The following is a 16,313-nucleotide window of genomic DNA, read 5'->3' as shown; positions in this document are numbered from 1 at the left end:
TTACATGTAATTTGTTGTTTTTTTTCTTTTTTCTTAAACAATTTTAACACTATTAACAAGAATTGCTTTGGCAACAGTTGCTAATTAAAATTTATGTAAATCTGTTTGAATATGAGAGAGAGCGAGAGAGAGAGAGAGAGAGAGAGAGAGAGAGAACCATCTGAGATGAAAAGTCTGTCAGGTTAGTATCTCTTCATATGAAAACAGGTCCATTCAACTAGCCTGAGCAAGATTGTCATATTATGTGTTCCGATGTTAATTCTCCATATTCCGATGATCTACAGAGTTGTCCATATTAGCTTCAATTACAGTAAGGTTTTTCTTCATTTAACGATGGGTTTGAGTTATATCCGTTAGACTACAGCAGGTGTAGTCATCATTTGAGTCATTCAACGTTTATAACAACGGATCTGAGTTATTAGACAGTAGCAGATGAAATCATCATTTTACTATAACAGACACAAGTCATGGTTTACGGATGCTTCCGTAAGAGGGAAAAAAAAAACTTTCTTGACAAACTCTCACTGAAATATATTTTGTATGTTTTTATTTTATTTATTTATTTTTATTAATGGATGCCTGCACATTAGATACAATCCCTTATCAAATATAGATTAAATAAATAAATAAATAAACAAACAAACAAACAAAAAACATACATACTGTGTGAGAAGCTTCATTGGCCGGCTCGGAGATTCATAGTTGATGCGAGCGGGCGGACCCCCCCTCCCGTATCCAGTTCCTCGGGTATAAACTAAGATGCTGCGCGGATTCGCTGCCATTCTCTGGGCATCGAGTTGCGCCCAGGATGTGCGAGCTGTTCCGCGCGCTCTGACATGCACCGTTTCGGCCGCACGCGAGTGTGGGCGGTCGCGTGTGTTTTATCTCGCACAGCTGTCCGTGAAAACGGCGCGGTTTGGACGGGCTTGCGCGGCGTCTCCGACACCACGCGGTTTCTGCACCGGTTGCCTAGAGGCTCGAGCAGCATCTTTCTCCGTAGAGACTCACCCGAGTGTAGAGCACGAGCCCAGACACGGCGAAGGAGTGCAACACTTATTAGCCCACTGTAGTTGTACTTTAGCAATTTAACACTCGCCGTTCGCAGCGTGATTTGTTTCGGTATCACGGCATGACGGAAACGCGAGGGATCCAGAGAGGTTACGAAAAGTGAGCTACGGATATTTAAACCGAGGATCGTCCTTTCTGTGGTGCCAAAAGCACATTTCTTCTCTCACGGCGATCACATCCACCGCGGGTCTCCGGGATCTCTACCCGTCCGTTGACGTGAGGACTCCAGATCTATGCTTATTGCCCTACACGAGCAGGTCAGTGGGCTACTTGTTGATGTTTTGAACCTGAATGTCAGCCCGAGACCTCTCCCTTCCCTACGATCCGAAGAGCCAGAGCGAGACGGCTCGTCCAGAGGCGAAAGCCCAGGTTATCCTTCCCGTTAACCTTACGTTAGACCAAACTCTCTCCTTACGCTTAGTCCAGCTAACGGCTTCGCCAAGCAACGGATCGCTCCTTTTTGACAAAAGGATGCGATTCTAAATCTCCTCTGTGGGGATCCACCGTTTTCCACTTGCTTAACTTTGCCCGATGCTCTTGATTGATTTTAAACTTTAGATCTAATCATTTCTCCCTCGAGCCGTGCCAGCGCACTGGGTGCGCCTCTAATTGAGGTATCAGTAATACCAGAGCACAACCCTAGCGTAGGCAAATCAATTTAGCAATTAGGCTTATTATTTTCATATTTTGTGACGTTCATCTTTCCACTTTATTCCATTTAAGCAGGCGGTCCGCAAAAAGACCACATTTCCACAAACCCCGGTAGCGCCGGTCTTGTTCTTCCACGTTTCTTTCGAGCACCTGCTGAGGAGCTGCGCGGAGCCCAGCGCTGGTCGCTGTTCTGTCCAGCGCCTCCGAGGACAAACCCACAGCGCCTTTGAGTGAGTCCTGTCAGTACGACATGTGGGCGACTGGACAGTACCAAGGACGCTACGCTATTCAAGATGATCGCAGTCACGCTTAGCTCTGTCTTCGTTATCTAACGATGAAAAGATGGGCTTGGATTAAATCTAGGCTATTTCTAGTGATATCTTTCTAATGTGAGAGTTTAGACTTTATAGGGTAAAAAGCTGTTATCAAAGATAACACAAACATGCCAACAAACAAACATTTAAGGGGGTTCCTGACATGTCTGGCGTACGTTTGGTATGTTATTTTATAAACTACTTTATTTGTTGTATATGTTTTTGGACGTATTTAGCTTCCAGGGTATTGACCTTAACTGAGGTAGATAAAACCTTTACTTCATTAGGCATAAACACTTTTTAAATGCTTTTAAACTAGATAACGCACTACATACTTCTAACACATCAGAAGAGTCTTCAGAAGTTTTTATTTACACTGGACTCCAGCGTTCTCCATCTTGACTTTGAGTGTTGGATATTGTTCAAAAGGAAAAGCTGACATTGTTACATAATTCACTGAGCGATATATTCCAGTTGGTCTGACAGTGGAGCTGAAAGGGTTAAGCACTATTAATAGCTGAGAATGTATGCGCGTCTGGGACTGGAGTACATGGGATGACAGATGATTCTGTTATACTTAATCAATGCCCAATCAGGTGTCTGTCTGGCCCTCTCTGTCTCAAATGGACTATAATTCTTGTTGATGGCTTCGGTCCGAGCCCCTCCATACGTGTATTATGCACGTCTGTGTGAGAGTGCTGTGAGAGGCAGGTCCTACGGGGGCCACTGAACAAGCCCCGGTCAGACCTGAGCAGGGTATGAACTCTTCACAGAGACGTGTGTGTGTGTGTGTGTGTGTGTGGGTGTGTGACACCCACACACGGTATGAGTTCTTAAGAGAGACGTCCTGCAGTGTCTTGTTGACTCTCTACGGTGCTTAAACCGCTATGAACACGGTATTTTAAACTGCTCATTTTGGACAAAAAAGACATCGAAAGAAAACCAGCAGTGGAAAACAGGATATAAGAAAGAGTCTTTAAATAGCTACTAAATGCTTCAGGAATACATGCAATACAGATCCCAGATCAGATTAGACGATGTGCATACTGTAAATCAGAGTTGTCCTTCGGCGAGGTGATATCCCTGCGCCCACACGTGCTCCTGGCCAACGGGGAATTCACGTGAGGTGAGTCACAGCTGAGTGAGCGCTAAATGAGGCGGCGCCCTGCCTGTTCTGGGTGCGGGTTTGAGATTGCAGGGAGCGCGAGGGTAACAGTCTCCGAACCCTGACTGAGGAAACCACCAACTAGTGGCCTCACTCCAGGAGAAGCTACGAAGTTAATGAAGATGTTAGTCGCACATAGATCGTAGGTAGCTGTTCCGGCTTGGAGATGTGTTTATGTGTGTGTGTGTGTGTGTGTGTGTGTATGAAGAGATTTGGATGACTGAATGTTTAAAGAAGGAATTTGTTTCTTCTGAAGTTGTCAACAGTGCCTTTGAAATTTAAGTCAACTTTTTCTTGACTAAATTAAGGTCAGTTTATTCCAATGTCTGTGCAGAACAATATTACTTGCAACACTGCGATATTTGGAGTCTATTATTTATTTAGTAATTTATTTGATCTATTATGTCATTAGCATAATGCGGCATGTGGATTATTGTACGCTAATTGGTTAAACAGTGGGGTAACACACCTATCACTCCTCCTTCACGAACACTGATAGGCAAGGTGATCACGATTTAAGGTTAATATTAACTATGCATTAACTGCATAGTGCATTAACTATTAACTACAAGTACAGAATTCCGTTAAAATATTCTCCAGCATTCATTGGGAAACTACAGTTTGCATTGCTTACAACAGACTGCAGAAGATTATTGGCCTATTAGCAATATACAGTAATTGTTGCAATATGAAAACATTGGAACTCTAATGGCTCTCTGTGTTTAAGCTGTAATGCATCATGGTTGGGAGGTTAAAGGAATTGATGGACTACGTGTCTGTAGGGGGTTGGTAGCTCTTAGAATGGTTGGCACTGGCACCGATGCCCTGTTGCTCAGTAGCACCAGAGCGAGTGTGTTAGCACTAGTTCACATGGTGCCGGTACACCACCAGGCTCTGACGCATGCTGGCTGTGATAGTCTGAGAGGTTGTGTGGACTCTGAGGAAATGTGTGTGTTTGTGTGAATCTGCTCTGTGTGTGTGCATATTTGGGTATGTGTAGTGGATATGCACTATAGGAACGTGTGTATCGCGTGTGTGTGTGTGTGTGTGTGTGTGTGTGCGTGCACATGCATGCATGTGTGTGTGTGTATTTGTTTGTTTGAGTGTATGTGTGTGTGTGTGTGTGTGCACATGCATGCCTGTGTTTGTGTGTGTGTGTGTGTGTGTGTGTGTGTGTTGAGACTCTTGGTACTGGCGTAGTACCAGCAGGCAGAAACATGCTGCAGCTCTCCAGATGGCTTTGCCGGACACCTCGCTCCCACAGACCTGGGGACAAAACTAGTCAGGTGTCCATGTGAATGCACGTGTGTGTATGCATGCATGCGTGTGTGTGCACCTGCAGTAAATCCATGGTAAAGCTATGCTTGTGAAACATATCAGAATCAACTAAAGACCTTCTCTGACCTTCACTGATTGTAAGGACCAAGTCTATGTTTAAATAATCACTCTATATTTAAGTAATCAGTTGCATTTTTGAAAGCAAGGGTAATATATTTAAATCTGTATTAAAAGTTCACACAAATTGACAGCCCCTGGCACAAGTCAAATTAATATTTTAGTCAGCCAGAGTGGTCAGAGAAAGAAGTATGAGAACAGAAGTTATTTTTTGCTTAATTCATTCAGACACAGTTAAGAATTATGTCATTTTCGGAAGCATACAGACTCGATTATTCCTGTTCAAATACATGCATTATGTGTGTGTAATCTGAGATTACATTATGTGTGTGTAATCTGAACTCTAGAGTTCCGGTATCTTTCTTGAAAGTAGGGAAGGCTTTAGCTTTGCTTCATGTGTGCAAGGTTATCACTAAAGATGGAACTTTGACCTTTCTCTGGGAGACTTCACTCTTGAGCTAAGATGAGTACTTAGGTTAGAACAGGCTGATGGATACACCATGATACACACAGAAAGACGTCTTAACGGAGTTAAAATGTTCTAGGTAAGGAATCAGTGAGGTGTGTGGAGTGTGTTGTGAGCTCTGCGTGTGTGTGTTTGCATGGTTGGTTGGTCGGTTGGCTGGGAAGATTCTTGAGAGGGGGTTTGGGTGTGTTGTTGTGAGTTTTTAAAATTATATTTTAGATACATCTTGAGTTGTGTTGGGAGTTGTGCGCATCATTTTTGAAATGGGCACTGGGGTGTGTTTGGAAATACAATAGTCTTGGTGAGATGCCTGAAGTATAATTTGAGTTTGAGGACTGTTTCTTGACATGTGTGTTGGAGGACGGTGGGAACGCTGGCTGTGGAGGTGTCTCAGAGGTCTCAGTGTTAGAGAGATCCATATGACAGCACAGGCACACACACACACACACACACGCACACACACACACACACACACACACACACACACACACACACACACACACACACACACAGAGGGAGGGCGAGAGAGAGACATAGACACTGACATCAGAGAAAGTATTCTCTCTTCCTTTGACAGGCTTAGAGAGAGAGAAACAGAATGGGAGAGAGAGAGAGAGAGAATAAGAGTAGCGTTTGTATTCTCATCATGATCTATTTCCTCTTCTTGGCCTGCACACATACACACCCTCACACACCCTTGCACCTCCAGACAAACTCACACCTCTGCACATCCTCTGACCCTAGCAGCTCACCACCAAACTAGCAGAATCCTGAACACCTGTCAGGTTACCCTCACCTTTAGTGGGTTGAGCACATCTTGGGAAAATGGCAGCTGGCAGACAGTTCCCCGAGCAGCAGACAGTTCCCCGAGCAGCAGACAGTTCTCAGAGCAGCGGTGCAGTCGCCCCTGAGGAACAGGCCATTCCCAGCCTGCCCCCAGCATGGTCTGGGCGGAACAGGAGCTGGGATGTGTGTGTCAGAGCAGTGCCAGGGACCCACAGTGCAGGGGACTCCAGCCTATTAGCTGAGATGTAGTACACTGAGAAATACACTACACCTTACAGGACTTCCATCACTGCACCGCATGTGTTTCTGCAGACTAAACTGCTGCCTGGTCCTGGTGTGTCAGGTGGAGCCGTCGTATCCCTGAGCCATCGTCCTCTATTCAGGAAGAACACATATGTGCAAGTCAGCAGTTTTTTAAAAATGAAATGCTATCCTCACACACACAAACACACACAGACACACGGATACACATGGATACACACGGACGCACACACACACACACACAAGCACACACATGCACACACACAAAGCTGCACACACCAGCGTCACCTTTAATGACAATAAAAGGTCAGACCTTAATTATTCATCTGGGATGTCAGACAGTCCCCAAAGAGTGAAGTTTACAGAGGAAGAGGTGTGGAATAATGCATGAGACAGGCTCTCTGGCCTGGACCTGGGCTCGGCTGGCCAGGCCTTGCCACCGCTGACGGAAAGCACTCCATGTGAAAGGCGATGATGAAACCAGGAGCTTCCTTTAATGACCCCAACGTCTCATGCATGCCTGCACTGTCGGGACTCCTGTTTCCTGTCCCCTCACATGCCTGATTTAGCTCATGAAATGCTTGAAAACTAAACAAGGCTACAGAGATCGGTAAACCGTGGACCGGAGCCGAACTGGGTTCGTTGGTCCTCCGGCCACAGCAGAGGCCGACCTCGACAAGCCAAAACCCAAACTGAGAGGGGACAGACACACAGACACACACAGACACACACACACACACACACACACACACACACACACAGACACACGCACACACGTGCACACAGATACACACACACACCGACACACACACACATGTGCACACGCACACACACACACACACACACACACAAGCTTCATGTGGTTCACCAAGCTTCACATGGTTCTTGCATTCTGGTGGTCTTTTCCAGCACAGCTGCACTGCTTTGTTAAGATTTCAGAGTATTAATGCAATTGGATAATATGACGCCATGCACAGGTATTAGAAAGTACTAGATTCCAGTGTAGAGAGATCACTGGACTTTAGAGTCTTCCATCCACGCCCTGACAGGTCTTCAGATGCTCAGCCAGAAGGCCAGCAATTATATTACATTTGTGGCATTTAGCTGATGCTTTTATCCAAAAACTTAGAATTGTGACTGAGCACAACTTGAGTAGTTGAAGGTTAAGGGTCTTGCTCAGAGGACCAACAGTGGCACCCTGGCAACCTTCTGATTACTAGTCCAGGAGCTTCACAACTGAGCCCCCACTGCCCTTACTAGAGACCAAGGCTGTGAAAATAAGAGACTAGTAACTGCAAATGGTGATTCAGCTTCTATACGCAGAAGAGTGAAAAATGATAAAGGCATGACATTTGGCATCTCTGCATAAACATGCAAAACTAACACTGTACCCACTGTACAAAATATACTATTTAAAACATCGCAAAAATGACCTTGATTCTTTGATGCCTTTCTTTGGTTATGCATATTATAGTTTTTCTCTTGCAATTGTTTTCACACTCGTCTCAATACCATGTCCACATTTTCAAAACACTTCACCATATTAAACACATTCACCATATTAGTAGATGATGTGAACTACACTGTCAGCGCTTGTGCATTGCTTTGATACGCATGGCCTTCAATAACCACTCCTTCCCCAATTCATGAACCCTTCAGTGTTCACCATCAGCACTGATCACCCCTGTGCACAGAAATATGTGGCCTTATCACACAGAAATGAAAACATATACTTGAAATATGTCAGGCAGATTATTCTGATTTGAGCAGAAAGTTTATGCTGTTTGTTTAGTTTTTTTTGCTTGCAGTCTTGTTACCTTCGACACAAACATGGTCATACGTTGCGTTGAAACGTGTGTCACTGTAGCTGTCACTAGAGATTTTTCGCCTGTTTTCCACACATGTACTGAAGCACATGTACTGCTGAAACTCCGTGCTGTTATTCCAGCTAACGACCTACCCAGGGGTTTGTGCCTTTTCCAAATATTCAGCGTGATGTTGATGAAAATCTGTGTCCAAATGCAGTGGACAGGATGGATGGCCCAGAACAACAGTAGATGTCTGGTACTGACAGGCAGAATCACTGTATATAATGAAAATATTGATTTGGTATTATAGTACTGTATTTGTATATCTTTTCTGAGCTACAGTACATTCCACCGTGCGAACAAATGTCAAAATACGTTAAACCGCCTGAAGAACACTGTGACTTTTGTGATTTGTTCCTTTATCATATACTGTTTTACATTTTACAGTAAATATTGGTATTCTGGGTTTCTAGTACAGTAAAACATTAATTCATTTACAGTTTACTGTAAATTTAACACCATCATGTCATCTACTGTGAGAGGTAAGCCAACAGATCAAAAGTTTGTTTAGTGGGCTTGAAATATTTGTGCGTGCGAGAACAGAACGAAGGGGAACACGTCGTATTTTGTACTTTGCAATGTTACAAGTTGTTTCCTTTTTGAGGTTCACTGTACACCGAGTGAAGAAGCAGTCTTGCCGGAGAAACGTGTCTGAAAAGCATACTATAAGAAGAGTGCTGGAGAAGTGGACATGGTACTGAAACAAGTGTGAAAATGATTGAAAAAACCTGTTAACCAGATTATGCTCTCTAGCGACCGAACAAGTCAAATATAGAATCTGTTCCCAAAATATCCCGAGTGCTAACACAGCAAAAAACAAACAGAGGTTTGCATCCCCAAGCTGTTTTAGGTGATCCAAAGGTTTATTTATTTCCATTAAGGTTAATGAAATGACACAGAAGTAGGAGCCTGAGCGCCGTGCTGTTTACATTGAAGCCGGAGGAACTTTCTGCGCTGTCAGGAGTTCTGCAGCGGAGAACACCCTTCTCCTCCCGCGTGACATCACCCAGCGCAGGGATGGCGACAACCCTCGTTTATCTTGTGTTTTGGCAGGGGTGTGTGCCTGTTCCCATGGGTGTACGCGTGCGAGTGTGTGTGTGTGTGTGTGCACGCGCGCGCGCGTGTGTGCGTGTGTGTGGAGAAAAGGCCGAGCCTCTATAACCAGTGAGAAAAAGTGCAGACTTATGCGGAGGGGAGGTTTTGTCTGATCGGAGCGCAGTTAGTGCTTTAGAGGGGATGTGGAGGGCCAAGGTCAGCAGTGAGAGGCGGGTGCTGCCATGCCGATGCAGCCCTGGGTGAAAGGATGGCTCCGTGCCCGGAAAACAGAGGGAGAGGGATAAAAAAAAGCCCCAAATGGATCAGTTTCCATGCGTCCCTCAGCCTCTCCTCTCGGGTCCCTTCTGACTGTAACTCTAGCAGGAGATGTCAGGTCAGGATGTTGATCAATCGGGGCGCAGTGTCACGCCAAAGTTAATTACTGTCATTTATTATAGCGCCGCACGCCACAAATTAGCGGGAGGCGTGACTGGGAGCAGCTCCGGCTACGCATGCCAGGTCTGACCCTTAATTGCCTGTTGCTACAAAGGCATTCTAGCAGAGCGCACCTGAGCGTCAGTGAAACAGTCGAGTAGGTTTACTCGATGCTGTGCGCCGTGTGCTCAAGGTTTGCTTATGTTCCCACACAGAGAGCTGTAAGGCTGTATAAGGTCTGACTGCATTATGTCCAGCCTCTCGTAATGAGGCGGCGTGTTCAAAGGCCCTGGATTCTTTGGTCTGTGCCGCAGGGGGGTTCAGTTGCACCTGAACGCTGCATTGATTCCTATCTTGCACAAAGGTTCCAGGCCCTGCAGGCGACTGGTGTGGAGCCGTGAGAACGCAGACGCTTCAAAAGGTTTAAATAGGGACTGTGAAAATTTCCTGTAGAACAGCGGTATTCAAATCAGGACCTAAACTCAAACCCGGGACTGGATCTGATAAGCCCTTGTAGTTGAGTAAATGATTCATGTAACTGGTTGTTAATCTGTCATCACACCTGACTCCTAGATAAAGGGGCGTGGTAATCCTGTAGATGAAGGGAAGTATAACCTGTAGATGAAGGGAGGTGTAACACTGTAGATAAAGGGAGATGTTACCCTGTAGATAAAGGGAGGTGTTACCCTGTAGATGAAGGGAGGTGTAACCCTCTAGATGAAGGGAGGTATAACCTGTAGATGAGGGGAGGCGTTACCCTGTAGATGAAGGGAGGTGTTACCCTGTAGATGAAGGGAGGTGTAACCCTGTAGATGAAGGGAGGTGTTACCCTGTAGATGAAGGGAGGTGTAACCCTGTAGATAAAGGGAGGTGTTACCCTGTAGATAAAGGGGCATGGTAACCCTGTAGATAAAGGGAGGTGTAACCCTGTAGATGAAGGGAGGTGTTACCCTGTAGATGAAGGGAGGTGTAACCCTGTAGATGAAGGGAGGTATAACCTGTAGATGAAGGGAGGTGTAACCCTGTAGATGAAGGGAGGTGTAACCCTGTAGATGAAGGGAGGTATAACCTGTAGATGAAGGCAGGTGTAACCCTGTAGATGAAGGGAGGTGTTACCCTGTAGATGAAGGGAGGTGTAACCCTGTAGATGAAGGGAGGTATAACCTGTAGATAAAGGGAGGTGTAACCCTGTAGATGAAGGGAGGTGTAACCCTGTAGATGAAGGGAGGTATAACCCTGTAGATGAAGGGAGGTGTTACCCTGTAGATGAAGGGAGGTGTAACCCTGTAGATGAAGGGAGGTATAACCCTGTAGATGAAGGGAGGTGTTACCCTGTAGATGAAGGGAGGTGTAACCCTGTAGGACCTGGACGTTGAGCACAGGGATCTGAACATGTCTGCTGTGAAAGAAACAACAGCATTGCTTTCATGTCACATTGGATTGATAACATCATGTCATCCACGTGCTTCATTCGCCTGCTGGGTTCTTGTTCGGACTCCAGCTTGCAGTTAGTCAGTATCTCTGCTTCTGAAACATCACCACGTCTTTCACCTCACCAGTCAGGGATCCCCCTGAATCAGGGATTCATTCAGCCACTTCCCATATGAAATAACTGCTGACTAAATGCTGACATGAGCTCTGAATTGTGACATGCCAGTATCCTGCACCATCTCCTGTACTGCTGAGATAGACACCCCCCCCCATTTCCCATTCCCAAAGGGCCTATTTAGGAGTCGGTAACACCGGCCAGTGTGTGACTGGCATGGCAACAGTACGGAAGGCAACAGTATGACTGGATCAACAGTTGTGCAGCACTGTGTCTGTGGAATGTGCAGTTCTGGGACAGGCCTGACTTGGGCGTTGTCCTGACAGGAGCTTTAATTGTGGCACAACTGTGAGCTACATAGTGTTGGGGTTACTGAAGCATTATGCTAGTTCGTAACAAGAGCCACTCCTGTTATACCTAGTACTAAAATCAGAGTCCAGCGCAGATCATAACTGTGACGGTTAAAATCAGAGTCCAGCGCAGATCATAACTGTGACGGTTAAAATCAGAGTCCAGCGCAGATCATAACTGTGACGGTTAAAATCAGAGTCCAGCGCAGATCATAACTGTGACGGTTAAAATCAGAGTCCAGCGCAGATCATAACTGTGACGGTTAAAATCAGAGTCCAGCGCAGATCATAACTGTGACGGTTAAAATCAGAGTCCAGCGCAGATCATAACTGTGACGGTTAAAATCAGAGTCTAGCGCAGATCATAACTGTGACGGTTAAAATCAGAGTCTAGCGCAGATCATAACTGTGACGGTTAAAATCAGAGTCCAGCGCAGATCATAACTGTGACGGTTAAAATCAGAGTCTAGCGCAGATCATAACTGTGACGGTTAAAATCAGAGTCCAGCGCAGATCATAACTGTGATGGTTAAAATCAGAGTCCAGTGTTGATCTTTCAACTTATTCCTAGCCTGGCATGCAATGTTAGCATCCAACCAAACAGCATTAAAACTTAAACTGTTGCATTCGTGTTGTTTTTTATTAAAAAATAAAAGATGAGAATAAAAAAGAAAATGAAGAAAAAATCTTAATGGAAGTAAAGAAGATGATGATGATAATGATGATGATGATGAAGATGACATGATTACTGTTGCTGTTACGTCATCTTGTTTCGTGAAGGCACTGTTGACATTAGAAGCAGTTTGTTCTCCTGTTCTCCTTCACGTCTAAGCCTAAACAAACCCGGGAGTGATGTGATGTTTATTTAATTGCTTTTACATTAAGCGGTACCTTAATTACTGGCACTCTCGGTTCTCTGTTAGGCCCAGTGGGGGTGAGATAAGACAAATGACTGCACTCATACACCAACAGTGAGACGTCTAAAAAAAACATGATTGCCCTCTTCCCACCTGGGGCAGGTGAGCTCCATGGCGACCATCTCTGTCGGAAGCAGTGAGGACAGATGCCATTTCAGCCCTAGTATGCAGAACAGCTACGACTGCATTTTTAAAAAAACATTTTTATTCTTTTAAACATTTCTTAAATGATGAATAACTCAGGCACAGTAGGAGAGGAGCAAACAGCAGGCGTCATACTTAAAGAGCATGAAACTGGTTAAAGAAATACAGGCCTGGTTGCATTAGAACACAGAGGGCCCGGATGCATTAGAACACAGAGGGCCCGGATGCACTGCAGTGACCTTCTGTGGAGACGGCACCTCATTCTGTCTACAAGTGGAATGGGCGGAATATTCTGGAATTAGGACAGGAGAGGCAGTCACTTTCTGGCTGAGTGAATTCAAGGCTCTGGTTGGAGGATTGTTTCCCGGTCTGTCCTGATTCAGCCTAATTAGTGTGTCAGTAGGAATACTTTTAGTGAAACGTTTTAGGTTTGGTCTTTGTACTGTGTAGTAGAGTCTGTAAGCAGTAATAAAAGTATGTAGAAAGTATTTATGATAAAAAAAAATGTATTGTTTCAGTTGTTTGTGCTTTAATTAACTTTGTTTTAATGATTGGAGGACTACTGTTGATTAGAAGACTATTTATACTTGTTTGAAATATATTCAAGATCATTTATTTTTTGGAATTAGTTGGATTTAATGAGGAGGCTTGTTATTTTGTACCAGTTGCCTAGCCCTTCATTTCTTGTTTCACTCAGGTTTTGAGTCCGAGTGTGTCCTCTGATTCAAGGCTACAGGCAGCAAATTCAAGGGCTTGGAATACATACAACAGAGAGGGATTTTAATACCTGTTCAGCACCTGAGAGATGTGAAGGCGTTTGGGCTGGGCAGAGGTCATCATGAGCATGAGAAATAGGAAGAGGGCCTAAGAGCGAGACAAAGACACACAGAGAGAGACACAGAGAGAGACACAGACAGACACACAGAGAAGCAAAGACACAGAGAGAGAGACACAGAGAGAGACACAGACAGACACACAGAGAAGCAAAGACACAGAGAGAGACAGAGAGAGACACAGACAGACACACAGAGAAGCAAAGACACACAGAGAGAGACACAGACAGAGATACAGAGAGAGACACAGAGAGACACACAGACAGAGAAACAGAGACACAGACAGACACACAGAGAAAGACTAACCTGAATAAAGCTCCTTGTGCAAAAATTTATATTAAACCAGCTGTTCTCTTGTAATTTAGTAAAGCCACATTAAAAGTGCCCTTCTAAATAAGCATGCTTGCAGAATGCACCGGTCTTGTATTATAGACATCACCATAGCTGGCTGCTTCACTGTGGGAGGTGCAGGACCAGATTAAGATTAAGATTAAGATTAAGATTAAGATTCAATTTATTGCCATTGCTCAAAACAAGACAATAAAAAGTGTCTTCTTTGTGAGCTGGGGTCAGAGACCGTGGACCGACAACCTTCTGATTTATAACTGATTGATTATTCTGAATGATAACTGATTGATAAGTTCTATTCACTACGTTACCAGTATGCCAGGTGGGTGCGGGACCAGGTCACTCCTGTCCTGCTTGGCATGTGGCATCCTGTTAAACCGCGATGTGCTTTGACATGTTTGGCCAGTGCAAACGTCCTCAGTGGGGCTCGCCATACATATTTAATGAAAAATGTCATTTCGATCAAGTAAAACTGTGTAGACCGCTGTAGGCTGATGTTTTGGAAAATAAATAAATAAAAAGTCCGCACAGCCTGTGAAAACACACACACACACGCACACACACTCAAACTCATGTGCACTTAGATTCTGTTCAGCATCACTGATGTGCTATAAATATTTTCAGAAACTGAAATGAATGTTTATGTACTATTTAGATTTTGACAGGTCTTTAAGACTTTAAATAAAATATAATAACCCTGCATAGTGTTGACGATAAACCTCTGTGCTTTTTCCTTTGTTAGTTCAACAACCCCCCCCCCCCCACCAAGGGAGTTTCTATTAACATTGCTACGAGTGATTACAGTATCTTATTGTCCTGTCAAGGTAAAGCAAACATCGAGCTGGTTTGCTTTACACAAAGACAAGTGAGTAAAGAATATTGTGCTGTTGCCCTTGGCAACCAGTCATGAAGCTGGCGTGTGCATTAGGCGACATCACCTGTCTGTCATAGAGCTCCGTTCATGGTTTTAATCACCCGTCCTTCTGGGAGGTGATATGTGACGTGATCAGCTCACTATGCCACCCTGGACCTCCACCCTGGACCTCAGCCCTTGCTGTGTACAGGTGCACAAAGTGCATTTCTGTGTTTCGCGTGCACGTTGCTGTGCAGCTTGGGAGCATGTGGTTGGTCGCTGGGTGTGGGAAGCTTGTTACCGAGACCAAAACACCATCAAACCTGCCATCAGTAAGCACAGAGCAGAACATTTGCATCCCTTCTCGATGCAGGGTAACACTAGTTACAGGGAGTGTGTTGCTCAGTGGTTAAGGTATTGGGCTAGCAATCAGAAGATTCCCACTTCAAGTCTTGCTACTGTTGGGGGCCCCTGAGCAAGACCCTTAACCCTCAATTACTCAAGTTGTGTTCAGTCATAATTGTAAGTTGCTTTGGATAAAAGTGTCAAATAAATGTACTAACTGCTATTGATTTTCCCTATATTTATATTTCTTCATGTCAGTTTTGAGAGAAAATGGATTTCCAGTATGTTTAAAAGTTTATGAGTATACTTAACTGGTATTGGACAGTGACAGCGTTTCCATACTCATCTGCGCATGTCGACTGAAAGACTCCCATCACTGCATCAGCCGAGGTAACATTTTAAGAAGCAAGCAGAAGGGGGGAAACTTGCCCCCGGTGGCATCTTTATGTTCAATGCGGCACCAACTTGAGTCCGTGTTGACAGATTTGTCTGGCCCAGTTTGCCGGTCCTACCTCACCCTGTCAGAAGTGACTTGCTCCGGCGTTACTCCCGCCTCCTGATGGCCGCGCTGAGCGCCGACCTGCACACGCAGGAGACCCGCTGGACCTGAGAATAACGTAGGCCTGCAGTACGCTCAGTCTGTCAGGTTTCTGAGGATGGATCAGCGCGGGCGCCATTACACCGAAAATCCCTCCTAGCTTTGTCGAACATCTCCCCCTATGCTGTCAGAAAGCATCGTGGGTTTTCCCGGGACCTGCTTCCCCGAAGCCCACGAGGCGTCTGACAGATACAGTGGGCAGTGATAAACTGTACACAAAAGATCAGCTTTCCTGCTTGTTTACCACGAATAATTTATCAGCAACAGCGGATTATTCTTTTCTCACTTTCGCCCTCTTTTTTTGTTTCATAACAACTGCATTAATGTTTCTGCACCCCTCCTAGCTAGCTTTTGTGTTCCTGAAATACCGTTTTAACGAAGGACCCGGCATCGTCTGCGGGTATTGAGTCCCTCTGTGGGCTCAAGGTTGGCAGCTTGCCGCTGGAAGGCACGAGGCATCGGAAATCCAGCGCGGGTCAACTCCGTGAGCCCGAGGATGGATGGCCTTGAGGCGGTGCTTGCGACGACCCCCCACCCCCGCTTCGCCATGCCGCCCAGAAGCACCATTAGCATCAGAACCGCACGAACAGCCGATACGAAAACAAGCCTTTATGGTCGGAACTGTTTCAGCACACAAAGGGCGAGGAACAATAGGTGACGATAGTAGAGAGAACAGAGCCGCGCGTTTCTGATACACGGCCCTGCGCCATTATGGCCGGGCAGAGAGAGCGTTCAAAGCGCCCGCTCTTCGCTGTTGGCCGCGGTCTGTAAACCGTGCCCTGCTTTTCCAGGTGCTTCTCTGAATGGTGCGCTGTAAAACATCAATGCCACAACACTCCCAGACGTGCTCTCTGGCTCTGGCTTCCCGCTGCCAGTCGCCACCTCGTTTCAATCTGCACTTCTGCGTCCATTTGCATGTTTTTGTTTCTCCGTAG

At 45.4% G+C, this 16,313-nt stretch overlaps 1 protein-coding gene across 4 annotated transcripts in view; it reads left to right on the top strand.

Moving 5' to 3' along the window:
* Positions 1–614: 614 nt before the first annotated feature.
* LOC113584297 (carbohydrate sulfotransferase 8) overlaps positions 615–16,313 on the top strand; it is a 138,133-nt gene continuing 122,434 nt past the window's right edge. The window contains exons 1-2 of one of the 4 annotated variants that reach the window (XM_035524931.1): positions 615–1,325; positions 1,795–3,340. The gene's annotated coding sequence lies outside the window, so the exon portion shown is untranslated. Of the gene's footprint in view, positions 1,326–1,791; positions 3,345–16,313 lie in introns of all 4 variants that reach the window. The other 3 variants (XM_035524930.1, XM_035524932.1, XM_035524929.1) reach the window with 3 other exon arrangements.

Source organism: Electrophorus electricus, chromosome 4, assembly GCF_013358815.1.
Source record: "Electrophorus electricus isolate fEleEle1 chromosome 4, fEleEle1.pri, whole genome shotgun sequence".
NCBI classification, from domain to species: domain Eukaryota; kingdom Metazoa; phylum Chordata; class Actinopteri; order Gymnotiformes; family Gymnotidae; genus Electrophorus; species Electrophorus electricus.
The sequence above is the reverse complement of the archived record's forward strand: the minus strand, read 5'-3'. Positions and strand labels throughout refer to the sequence as shown.